The sequence below is a fragment of the Enhydra lutris genome, unplaced genomic scaffold (assembly GCF_002288905.1).
Source record: "Enhydra lutris kenyoni isolate GAN:26980312 unplaced genomic scaffold, ASM228890v2 scaffoldscaffold1, whole genome shotgun sequence".
NCBI classification, from domain to species: domain Eukaryota; kingdom Metazoa; phylum Chordata; class Mammalia; order Carnivora; family Mustelidae; genus Enhydra; species Enhydra lutris.
In genome coordinates this window covers 79,023,997-79,038,311 of record NW_019154085.1, presented here as the reverse complement: position 1 = coordinate 79,038,311, position 14,315 = coordinate 79,023,997, and positions in this window count along the sequence as shown.

Below are 14,315 nucleotides of genomic sequence, written 5' to 3'. Positions count from 1 at the left end.
GATAGGGAGCTAAACACACTCTAAGCAGGAAAACCCAGAGAGACAAACACATTACAATAAAAATGTTGAAAGTCAAAGACAGGAGAAAATCTTGAAATCAGCAAGAAGAAAATTCATTTTGAGGCATTCAGGCACCGGATTGCCATAGGGACCACGGACTCAGCAAGTTGAAGAACCTCATCTAGAATAAAGTAAGTGGCTATAGGATATAGGGGGGTGGGTGGAAACCCAGTTTTCAACATGCTTTTTATCGAAGTGCTGCAATGGAGAAAATGTCGATCATGAAAACAAAAGTAGGGTGGATTAGTGGAGGGGAATGCTGGGTTAAACAAAATTAAGTAGATTTTGTTACCACAGGGTTTGCTCTGAGTTTTAAAATGTCAGTTGTAACTCTCAAGATAGAAGTAAAAATCATACTACTTCTCAAATTGCTTTGACCATGAAAACCTTTTTTGGAGTACCTCTCAAGGCTCTAGGTTTGAAAAGCACTTGGAGAAACACTGACCTGAAGTTAATAAAACTGAAGGGTATTGATATCTGCTGGAGTAAATTGGCATCTCCGTTTCCTATAGGTCTATATCAGGCACTACTTTCTCTTGAAGGGATACTTAATAGACCACTATCCATATTTTCAAGGACATCCTAGGTCAAAGACTGTCTGAGGTTACTGATAACACTAGTTGCAAAGGCCCTCAAAATGAAGTCACCCTGAGGGTGACTATGCCCTAGCCTGCTTTTTTTTTTTTATTTGGGGGATCACATTCTGTTAAAAATCTTTAGACTCTACATTAATGAGTGCAGAAAAGGACAACCACTGCTAACGGGCTTCTCTGCATGGAAAATTCCTTCCCCTTCCTGTTTCTAGTCTTAGGTGCTGGTTTATAATAACAACCTATCAAAATCTTGCATGCAGCTTCAAAAAATGTAGTCATCATCTGAGAGCTATACTTAACATCAAATGCCAAGGCAGATTTATCAGCAGCTGAAGCCTGGAGCACAGCCAGTTCGCACACTGAAGCTTTGCTCACTGAAACTCACCATCAGAGGGTGTATATTAGAGGAAGATGGACTCAAGCCAGATACTAAGAAGCTGTAGCTCAGCAACTTGAATCAGGGTGACAGCAAACAAGGAGGATTGGAGGATTGGCATAAAAGTACACAGAGACAACTTCAAGAAACATAATATTGCTGTTGCCTGTCAGAAAATAGCCGTAGCAGCAGACAGAGCAAGCTTAGCATGCCCACAGAGGTGAAATGGTTACTTTTTTTTTTTTTTACAGAAATGCTTATAACATCTAAGAGAAATGAAAAAAATAACTAAACATCACCTAAAATGCAAACAGACAAAGAGATGAAAACTCACTATGGAAATGACCTTAGTCCAACCAAGTGTATCATCAGATACAAATACTCTGCACAGAAAACATGGTTTCTACATATTCCATATGGTCACTGACCTTCCCTCCTCTAATCCTAACAGTTGTGCAAACTTGGAAGTCTTTGAATTAACACCCATCCTGCCAGAAATACTTAAAATGATTTCTGTTCTCCTGATCCAAAGAATTGTATTTCAATTTTCCTATTCGGAGAGCCTAATGACAATCAACTGAACGATTGTATGGAAAGGATTTTACTTCCCTAGAAAGTTGTACATACATTAGTGAGCATTCCATACTGGCTTTTTCACTGATTAATAAAAGGAAAGAGTGGAAATCTGTCCTAGTTATGGTGGCCTTGCTAGGAGCAGGCCTCTTTCTGAGTAGAAAAAGGAGTGACAGAAAAATCTATTGCATGCATAAGACAAAGCCAACCAACAACTATCAACAACAAACAGCTCTCAAGGAGATAGAACAAGTTTGGATAAGGAAAAGGGTTGCAAGCAGGAAGAAAAGCATCACAGATGAAGAATATCTTGAGCTAAAAGAGGACCAAGGGGCAATCAGAAGCCCAAGGATTATACCAAGAATCTGTAAAAACTGAAAGAGCTCACTCTCAAATTGACATATTTTTTGAATAATATCTCATTTTGGCAAATTCATAAATACTACCATGTATACACAGTGCTGGTGGAATTATAAATTGCTATGCTGATGCATAAGGGGAATTTAGTGATATGCTTTAAAGGTTTATAAATGTTCAGGTTTTTTGACCATGCATTTCCACTTCAGAAATTTTTTCTACAAAATCCCAATTTTCTTTAAAGGAAAAGTATGTAAGTGTCTTAAGGATGCCTGAAAAAACAGTCTACAAAATATCAACAGTGATTCTACCTGGGTGTTGAGGCAGCAAGTAAAATTTTATTTTCTGTTTTTCTCTTCTCTATTCTCTTTGGAATTTTATCTGATAAATAGATACTAATCCTGTAATACAGAAAATAAAATATACTTATATGATAATTCAAAGGACATTGGAGTAAAAACACATGTATGTGTCAAGAAGACTTGATCAATTTTAAGTATTTTCTAAATTATTCAATGGGTCCAGGGAGGCAAGGGTTAACTTCAGATGCATTTCCTGATACCCTACAGTTAAGAACTAATAAAAGGAGACTCCTATTCAAAGACAGCAGATAATGAGGAGCAACAACTTCTACTGGAAAAAAAAAATTCAAAAGCCAACAACCCTCATCCTTACACAGATAGAGCCTCCATCTCTGTCTCCTAACACAAAATATAGGAAAACTGAGAGTAGCAAGGAACTGTGTGATACAGACTAGAAACAGAATAGAAGAGAACAAGTATTGTCCTTGCTTTCCTGTTCTTCCATGCCTTCCAAAGTGCCCTACATTTGACCTATTATGCCTTTTGAGCAAAGCCAAGTAAGTTGTTTTATGAGATCAAGAAAAGGGGAAATTTCAAAAACAGAATAATGCTCGATTTTGTTATTCCAATGAAATTTTTTTTTCTAATAACTTGTGAGACCCAAGAAGATAGAAGTGAAGTCGGAGTTGTCTTTGTATCTTCAGTCCTCGGTACAGCACTTAGCTCAAGGAAAGTTTGATGAATCAATCAATCAATGGATGGGTGGATGGATGGATGAATGAATGAGTGAATGACAATTTGAACCCTTTCAATAAGACTCTAAAACCATCTCATTTTTTACAGGAGAGAGTCAGTAACTTGTCAAACCAAATGTCTTTGAAATAACATATATATATATATATATATATATATATATATACACACACACACACACACACACACACGTATATATACACGTGTGTATATGTATGTATACGTATGTATATGTATATGTATATATTACATTTACATATACATATACATACGTATACATGCATATACATATATACATATATACATACTTGTGTGTATGTATACATACATATACGTATACATGTATACATATGTGTGTATACATGTGTTATATACATATACATGTATGTTTATATTGTATACATATATAACACATATATACATATGTACATACATGTACATGTGTGTGTACATATACACAAAATACATTTATAGAAATTTCCACTACTTCATTTTTACAGGTACTTGTGTAAATTCAGCACCTACCCTCATTTATCAGGCTCCTAATGCATCCATCATAAAGATGCCATTTGCCACACTTCTCTAGGTAGTTCAGGGCCTGTGCTTTATGACTGAATCATTTAAAAGAAACATTTAGGTAGTTGACCCACAGTGAATTTAACAAGAGCTTGACACGCATCAGCAGTATCGCTGCCAACTCATACACGGATGAAATTGGTGCTGACTGGGTGACAGCCTTTATTGTAGGACAGTGAGGGGCGTGAGGGCGTTTATTGTGAATGAGAATGACAGCACTTCAGAAAGGCCTGATGCAAATTCTTTGGCAGGTTATGTAGCCACATACAAAAGTACTCTTGCTGCTGTCACACAATATCTTTTTTTTTTAATGTCAAACTTGTATTATACTGCATTAAAAAAAAGTGAAAGGAAACTCTAGTCCTGATTAGGTGTGAAATAACAAATTAGAAGTTATTTCAATCCCAAATCTGGACCATGATAAAAAATAAAGAAGAAAGAAAAGCCAACAGTGACTGCTGCTGTTCTCATGCTTGTGGCTTTAAAAAAAAAAAAAAGACTGGATTCTTCTATTAAAAATATATTCTTTTCCATTTAATCATTTCAATTATTTAGCAAGCAAACACTTGAACAATATCAATGGAATTATAGTGCTAATCTCCACTGTTTCCAAGAAATTTCATTCAAAGTCAAATTCATTCTGGATGGAATGAGTTTAGTTACCTCCTTTCTACACTTCTGCCTTCACTTTCTGCAAAAGGCCATTTCTCTTGTTCATTCTCAGTCAGTCCCTCCACTGAGCCAACTGCTCCTACTGTTAATCTTCAGAATTCCATGAAACCTATTACCTATCTACCTAGACCTCTGTTTAGTGCCTCCTACTAAACTTTCTTGACACTATGTTCTGACCACTTATCTGTTACCTGCTTAACAACAGTGAAACCTCGGACTTAGCAAGTATAACTACAGCCCGGTCACTGTACTTAGAACTTTACATCAGTTATCTCTAATCCTCACGATAGCCCACCGAGGCAGGTAACAGCATCACAGTTTCACTGGTAAAGAAACTGAAGCTGGGAGGGCTGAGCAGTTTGTCCTAGGAAAGGATATATGGGAAAAGCATGTGGCCTTTGAATTAAACAAATCTGAGGAGTCCTATCATTAGCTAGGTATACGATCCTAAGCAATTTTACTTGATCTCTTTAAGCCTGTTTCTCAATAATAAAACAGAAATAATGAAATGTAATGGGGATCTTGGGGTAACAGAAGATGTACCCTATGGACCTGAACCATCTATGGCCATGCCACATAATGACTTTTCTTTCCTGATTAAGAGAAAAGAAAATATTAGTAAACTTTTATTCCCAGGATGGATTGTCTAAGACCACTGAATTCTTTTTTTTTTAATAAAGATTTTTGTATTTATTTACTTATTTGAGAGCGAGCAAGCGAGCAAGAGAGCATGCAGGCGCCTGTGCACATACAAGCAGGGTGGAAGGGTGCAGAGGCATAGAGAGAGAGAGAGAGAATCTAGAGCAGATGTCCACTGAGCATGGAGCCCAACTTGGCACTCGATCCCAGGATCATGAGACCATGACCTGAGCTGAAACCAAGAGTCAGTGCTTAACTGACTGAGCCATACATGTGCCCCAACTACTGCATTCTTTCATGTTCGATTCTTACATATTTTCCTCAGGGAGAATGAATGCATACATCCCACATCCTGCTTCAGGCATACTTCATCGTATAACATGAAGTTGCCCTAAACTACTTAAGCAAATGCTTCTCCTTTTTTTTTTTAAGGTATTACATTTTATCCTTGTTTGAGCTGAGCAAAAGAGCAGTAGGATTAAAACCTAGAGTCTCAGTAAAATTTTTTCCTCAGCCATGCCCTTTGCCTTATGGACGCTGGAAAAGTTCTAAATTGCTGGAAAAGGAGGACACAAAAATTTCCCACAATAATCTGGCAGTAAGTTTTTGCATTGCCTTCTGATTTTCCATTGCAAACATTAGCATTTAACAAAAGCTTGACACAAGACCCTCAGACACTTGAAATCCTTCACTTTCTAGCAGGGATCTAAAAAGCTTTGAGAACTACATTAAAAAATAGGGGGGAAAAGGTCACATGAAAACTTCTGACTATTTTCTGTCTGTTAGTGTCCTCATATTTACTTCCCTTTGCAATTCAAAGAACTAGAGTCTGGCCGAGAGAAGGGGGACACCCATAATTTCTGAGATCCTAAAACAAAGGGCAAACAAAAATAATAAAAACCTGCTCTTTGAGATAGATATAGATATAGATACAGATATAGATATAGATATATTCAGAAATAAGATTCTGTCTTTAAAAAATAAGTAAGCTTTTTTTAAGATTTTTTTAAAAATTTATTTATTTGAGAGAAAGAGACCAAGAGAGCATGGACAGAGTGGGGGGAGGGGTAGAGGGAGAAGGAGAGGGAGAAACAAACTCCCACCTGAGTGGGGAGCCAGATGTGAGGCTCAATCCCGGGACCCTGGAATCATGACCTGAGCCAAAGGCAGTCGCTTAACCAACTGAACCACTCAGACACCCCAAGAAATAAGTAAGCTTTGATAAAAGTAGACTCAAAGGTCCACATCAAGTTTTTGTTTATCCAGAGGCAGTAGATTATATTGTCACTGGCCCAGAAACTGATAATACCATTTTGGGGTTTCAAGCTCATTGGCAGGCTAAATTACTATCAGTGAGCTAGTTCCACTTCTCCATTCTTTTCTTTCTCATTCTTTTCTTTTCTCATATCTAACTAGATATGAGCACTCTCAGATCTGTATAGAGCTATCTTTGTGTCAGAATATATACATATATAATACATAATAAAATAATATAATATATATAATATGTATATAGAACATATACATACATAATATATAATAAAATAAAATACATAATAAAATACATAAAATGTTATAAATATGTGTAAGTATATATACGTGTGTATATCTATACAAACACCTATGTTATATTGATTTTGAGCTTTGTAAATATGGAATCATAAGACATACATGACTGCCATTGGAAATATTGATAGAATATAAATTTGTACCTGATACAAACTGCAAATCATTTACCATATAAATGAACTTGCTCTGGTTTGTTTGTTTCTTTCTCCCTTTCTTAATTCTGAGCTTTGCACAGTGACAGTATCATAGCCAATGAGGTTTATCTGAGGCGCGATAATTGCTAATCGAAAATTTTTCCTTTTCCCACCTCCCTCCTTCTTTTCTCTAAAAGTATAAAACTTGGTGTAATTCCTAATGTTTGAAAAGTAATATACTCTGAACTTCTCACCACTGCAGTCATTTGTAAGGCATTTCTATTCCTACAAGTGCTTCTAACAATTTCTACCCCTACAAAGAACATACAGATATGTTTTAATCTCTTGGTGATAGTGTCTACTTCATGAGACTACTATAAAAATTATATGACATATTTATAAAGTACTTAGTATTCAATAAATAATTATGATTTACTTAATACTCCACTTACTTAAAGTCAGTACTGAAATACAAACCTAGGCTTTGCCATTTCTGTCATTTGGGCAAATTCATTTTCTTTTTGGTACTCAGCCTCCTTCCCTATACTAAAAGAAGATAATATAGTATCTACCTCTCAGGTTTGTTAGCTCTCTGGAGCCTCTTTTATAACAGCATTCAATGCCATGCATGAGTGCTCTACTGTCAAGATCCAATCATCTCCTGATGGCCCCACCTTGTAATACCTCACACCGGGTTTTAGGATTTCAACATCTGAGTTTGGGGGTGGGGGGACTCTTTTAGACCATAGTATATACCCTAAATCCTGTATAGAACATATTTATACTATGAAAGAATTTGTTGTTTATCTGAAATTTAAATTTAATGAGGCAACCTATATTGGTATTTGTTAAACCTGACCACTCTACACTCTTCTATATCCAGTTCTAACATGCTAAATTATAGGAGGATATACCTTTACTTCAGAATCTCATTACTATGAATTCTGTTTTTCTTTGGCCTTATTCACTAGCCAGGGGAGCACACGAAGAGATAAGAAAGACAATGCTAAAGCATGGAATTTCCTGTTGCATTCCCAACCTTACAGGAGCTAACTTCTCCATATAACTGAGATTGTCTTGGATTCTCCTCATTTTGTTATGGTTTGTTCCAAACCTTTCTTAACACATAAATACCTCAGAACAAATAATGCAACCAATTTTCATAATTTTAATGTCACTATTTTTTATTTTCTATTTTCTTCATGCCAATGGCTTTTTCCTTTTAAGGCCCAAATGATTTTAAAAAGTCTCTGAGATCTGTTAATCATAGGGCCAAATTGCCACTTTCCTTATGCTTTCACACGTACATTTGAAAACGTTTCTATCTTCCTAAAAGAAGATGTTAGTTGAAAGACACTTTCTAAACTGAGGGTTGCTGGAGGAGACGTGGGTGGGAGGACAGGGTAATTGGGTGATGGTATTAAAGAGGGCACGTGATGTGATGAGCACTGGGTATTATATGCATCTGATGAATTACTGAACTCAACATGTGAAGCTAAGGATGCTCTATATGTTGGCTAATTGAGTTTAAATAAAAATAATAATGGGGCCAAACTGCAAATGTAATAATCATCATCTCTAAAACACTGAGAAAGTGTCTCAAAAGACAAAAGTCACATATGGCCACATGTGCTGGGAACTACCAGGAAGCAGGCCTTTGAATGTGGGTTGAAATGCCTACCAGACTAGACAGGTAGTGTTAAATGAGTTGTCAGCTGTGGAGGAGAATCTGCACACACTTTAGGTGGAAGGGAATGAGGAAAACTGGAAAGCACACACCTCAACAGAAAGACCCCATGTTGCCACATTTTTTTTTTTTTCAAGAGAAAGCAAAACTCCTGATTTTTAAGTTATATTCTCCCACTGACTTTTATAAATCATTGTGCAGAACAGCATATACCTATAAGAAAAAGCCTTATGGAAGTCTTTCAAGCTTTGCACCCAGCTTTGAAAATTCAAATTCCTTGAGCCTCAATTTTGTTTTGAGAGATGCTTTAGGCTGCTCAACAGTAATTGAAATTTTCATTACTAGTTAATGTTGTAATTGATTTTGAATCTTACAGAAACAGTTTCTCATTCAACATAAACCTGCCATTCAATGTTTTGGTCAGAGGCAGTTCTGTTTTTTGCATCTTGGTTAGTGGAAGCCATAGATAGGTCTGTCCTTTATTTCCTACCCATTCACAGACAACTAAGGAAAATGCCCATGAAATAGATTCTGAGCTATGTAAAAATGCACATTTTTAAGCAAAGATGTTTCACAGAAGCTTTCTTTTTTATTAAATTAATTGAATATTACACCTGTTGCTTCTATAAAACATAATGTTTAGACTATAAATGTAAAGCCCACAGTAGTGTCATTCTAGGAATATAAACTATTGAATGCTTTTCAGTTTAAAAATATCTTTACTGTAATCATTTTCTTTATATTTCCTGCAAAGTCATCTGAAATGCATTCTTTGGGATGGGTAAATCATCCCCTACTATAGCTAGTACTTGGTCATATGATTCATGTGGTTTTGTACTGCTTGGGTAAGAAATCATTTAAAGTGCTGAGAATGGCTCAATGTAGCATGAAAGTCCAGCATGGGAATTCTGGCTGCTGCTTTGATTACTTAGGTCTCTGATTAATTGCTCAGATAAATAGATATGCAATTACTTCAAGCCAAGGCAATAGAAAAAATCCTTTCTACCACCTGATAAGGAACAATGAGTTACGCCCTCAGAAACCTGCAGTTACTCAGCCAATGCCTCCAAGTTCAGGAGTTTGTTTTTTTTTTTAAGAAATGAAATGTTGTTGTTGAAGATGCGTTTTTAAATTTTTATCAATTTTACAAAATAAAGAAAAGAAATAAATGGAAGTTGTAAAGGCACTTCAGACTAATACTAGAATAATTCATTTCTATTCCCATTATCTTTACCTCAAGTTCGGAAGATTACAGGTTTTGAAATAAATCAGGTATGGGTTCAGGTCTGTCTCTTAGCAGACCTTGGGCAATGTCTATTAATGAGCCTAAGCCTCAATTTCTTCATCCATAAAGTACTTACCTGTAGTATTCTTAGAAGGATTAAATGAGATAAAGTACAAAGGGCATTATTTATATCCCCATACATATTTACAAGGTGCCTCTCTCCATAAATAAATGTACCTAGAAAATGGGTTACCCCTAAATTTAAAAAAAAAAAAAAAAAGGAAAATCACAAGGTTGAATGAAACTATTTAATAAAATTGCTCATTATATAATCACCACCTGATTTACTCTTCACATTCAGTACTATCTGCCATGTGCCTAAGTATATTTATTGTCATAAATAATACATTATAAATATTTTATAACTGTATTATAAATATTTACTATTAAAGGAAAACTGTTTCTCTATTCACATTACTTCTGACACCAAACTGGGGGTGGGGATCAACCAATTTTCTAACTCTCTGATCACCAAGTAGGTGTCCTATCATTTAATTCAACTCTAACACTAACTACCTGGAGTAACTGTCCAACTCTACAGGTTTAAGGGCTCAGTCCCACAAGACTGTCCCACTTCAGATGACAGCTGCAACTAATGGGTCCCCAGGATACCCACACTTCTGTCAACTTGACTACCGAATTGGCAGTTCCCATAATCACTCCCTCAGTTATGATTAATTGCTAGAATGGCTCACAAAAGTCAGAGAAACACTTACTTACACTTACCAGTTTATTAGGAAAGATACTACAAAGGAGAAAAATAAACAGCCAGATGAAGAAGTACATTGGGCAAGGTCCAGAAAGGTACAGAGCTCAGAAACTTCTGTCCCACTGAAGGTGGAATGGGCCACCTCCCTGGCATGTGTGTGTGTTTATCAACCTGGACTCTCCCTGAACCCTGTTGTTTATGGTTTTTAAGGAGGTTCCATTACTTAGGCATGCTTGATTAAATCACTAACCATTTGGTGATTAACTCAACCACCCACTCTTTTCCCTCCCTAGAGGTCAGGGGGTGGGACTGAAAATTCTGACCTTCTAAACATTCCTTGGCGACCAGCTTCCATCCTGCAGCTAACTAGGAAATTGAAACCACCAGTCATATCATTAGCACAGAAAGATATTCGTATCTCTTAGGAAATCACAAGGGCTTTAGGAGCTCTGTGTGAGGAACAGAGACAAAGACCAAACGAGTATAACTTTATTACATAATAACATCACAGCACCAGCTCCGAGGAAGAGCCAGGGAATGTCAGGAGACAGGAAGGAGGAGACAACAAGTCAACATCCTAGAGCTTAGCTTAGCAGAAGACAACACCTTTCTCCAAACAATTCCAAGTGTCTTGAGCTATACAGACTCATACCTTTCAAGCAAGCAAGGTACAAAAGTGAAGGTTAAGGCCAAGACAGGGACACAGTAGGAACTTTTCCCCTCAACTACCCCCAAAGCAATCTCAGCTGGTAGTGTTTTCCTTGCACAGGAAAAGCTAAGTAGGAAATAAACATGCAATTCAATTCAATCCAGAAATACTTAGCTCACCCATTAAATGCAAAGATACCATACATTCCTCACATAGGCACTTTAAGGAGATCTGGGCCATGTTTAAATGTTGACAGTTCTACAATTCCCAGTTGTCCAACGGAAAGCAGTAAGAGCATGACATTGCCCGAATGGATAATGGCTGCCTGTCAGATCCCTGTGCACAGCGCACACTGACTGCATGCACAGAGCAGGAGTGGAAGATGGAGTGTATTTATATCCAGCTCAAGGAGGAAGGTCTCAATGACAATAATTTCATTTGTTTCTGGTTAATTCTTTTGGCTATAAGGAACTCTTACCTCAAGGAGGGGGAAATGTCTGGGAAGGTAGGATTATAAAGATATATAAACTGAAATCAGAATTGAACTACAGTCAAACATGGAGGCAACTCAGGGAATTGACCTTTCAGTCATTCCCAAAGGTCAGATGGTCTCATATTCCATCTCTGGGAAATGTGTTAGATTGTAATTTTAGTTTTCCATAAATCCTCATGGCCCAGCCCTACCATGTAGTTTCCCTCTTTACATCCTTTTCATCTGCTCCTCCATTTTCTCAATTGAAATAAAGCTGACACACAATGTTACATTAGTAATGTATGCTGTATGTTATGCTCACTATAACTGTCACACATATTATTACAGCACCATTGATATTCCTTATGCTGTACCTTTTATCCCTGTGACTTATTCATTCTGTAATTGGAAGCCTGTATCTCCAACTCCCCTTCACCGATTTTGCTCATTTTACCCTGGCAACCATCAGTTTGTTCTCTGTATTTATGGGTTGTTTCTGCTTTTTGCTCATTCATTTGTCTTGCTTTTTAGATTCCACATATAAATGAAATGCTACTGTATTTGTCTTTCTCTGTCTGACTCATTTCACTTAGCATAATATACCTCTAGGTCCATGCAGATTATTGCAAATAGTAAGATTTCATCCCTTTTTCTGGCTGACTAATATTCCATTGGCCTCCATTTTTTATTGCAAGGCTTATCCATGTAGTCTAATGAAAATTACTAATAGATAATCTAATGTTCCAAACTCATCTCTTCATATCAGTGCAATGTAAAGTTTATTACCTACACTGGCTCACATTAGGTCATGGTGACTGCTGTAAGTCAGCTGGCTGAAGGAGAATGATTCGGGAGGAAAGGATTAATGGTCTACACCATACCACAAGCATGGGCCTGTGTGTTGACAAGCTTACTGACTGTGATCTACACACCCTTGAAAGGTTAAGTGTAAAAGAAAGAGCATCTCCAGTCTCACCAAGTCTAATCCTGATATTGTAAATAATAACAGTTATCAAAAGGTAGATAAGCAGACAGAGTTGATTGATAGTGTTTGACATTTTCTTCTCCAGGTTCCACTAGGAACTTTAGAATCATATTTAAATGCAAAGTCCAAAGTGTCAAAACACATGAAATCACTTAGAGCAAAAATAAAAAAGATTAGCATCCAACAATGGTCCACTGGACTAGAAAAGTGGACACGTTTTCCCCTTGAATTAGATAATATCAATTTGGTGAATGTATGAACCAAAGTATTGAGGAAAATGAATTTTACAAAGCCTTTTAAACATTTTTTTTCTCATTCTCTGAGGGAGACCAAAAGTTTCCCAAATCAGGTAAATAAAATAAAATATATAGTGTCACCCCATAATAGCTTGTTGACCTCACATCTCAAAATGATGGTGACACATCCATTTGGATGTTCTGTAAATGACAATGAAAAGTGAATCTTAATAAAAATGACAGTAGCAATTACTTCCCACCAAGAGGATGATGAACAGATAAATGTTAGCTGGAGTCTCAAGGAAACTAAAGTGAATGGAATCTGACACTTTGTCACTATTTTACTTGCCCACAGAAGGAGTGAGTTTGATACCAAAGATTGAAAGGAGAAAAGTATCACAAAAAAAAAAAAAAAAATTTCAGGTCAAGTCAGAATAAGGAATGAAGGTATAATATTGACTAAAGTAAGCTCTTATGGGTAGCTCTAAAATGGGAAAATTTGGAAGTGGAGTTTTAACCATAGATTCTTTAAAGGTAATGGGAAAGCAGGTAATGAACAAGAACTGCTTTTGAACAGCTTAATATTATTACAAGCATACTCCAAACTAAAAACTTAAGAATGGGAAAGAATAAGTTACCTTTTTTATTTTATTATTTCTAAGCCATCATTTAAGAATTTTTGTGTTATTGGGGCACCTGGATGGCTCAGTCAGTTAAGTATCTGCCTTTGGCTAAGGTCATGATCCCAGGGTCCTGGGATAGAGCCCTAAGTTGGGCTCCCCCCTCAGCAGGGAGTTTGCTTCTCCCTCTCCCTCTGTCCCTCCCTGCCCACCACCTTCCCTGCACTCATGCTTGTGCACACTCACTCACTCTCTCGCTCTCTCTTTCAAATATAAAAATAACATCTTTTAAGAAAAGAACTTCTATATTGTTTACCTTATGGTACTAGGTATGCTTCATTCCCTACTCCCTATTTCCCCTCTTGTCAGGATTTCACAATAGAATATTTTATCATGTTTTTAGAATCAGTGCTAATTTGCCACATCTTTATTGTAACCTAACACATATACCAATTATCTTCGTTTCATTACAACCTCTAATTCCCATAGCTGGTAGGCTACCAAACAAATCCAATTTCACTTCCCTCCTTTAGATTTGAAAACAAAGTTTAATTATTCATATTTGTATCTAGATGCATTAAATTCCCTTTATCATATGTATACCACAAGGGTGATCATAACAGCTTCTTCAGTGAAGCCCTGGTAAGACCTAAGGCTTTAAAATGGCTGATTGTGGCTAATGATCTTAATTCCTTTCCATAACAAACACACTATCTGATTCATATATCTTCCCTGCAAAATCACTTGCTGTTACAAGTTGCTTTTTCTCTCTTAAAATGTTATCTTCCTTCCTCACCATTGCTTAAAGCACTGGTGGCTAATCTTTATAATCCTGAGCTTGATTTTTTTTTCCTATGCCTTGAAAAAATTTTGTCAATAAAACATAAATGAGGGAGGAGTCAAGATGGCGGAGAAGTAGCAGGCTGAGACTACTTCAGGTAGCGGGAGATCAGCTAGATAGCTTATCTAAAGATTGCAAAAACCTACAAATCCAACGGGAGATCGAAGAGAAGAAGAACAGCAACTCTAGAAACAGAAAATCAACCACTTTCTGAAAGGTAGGACTGG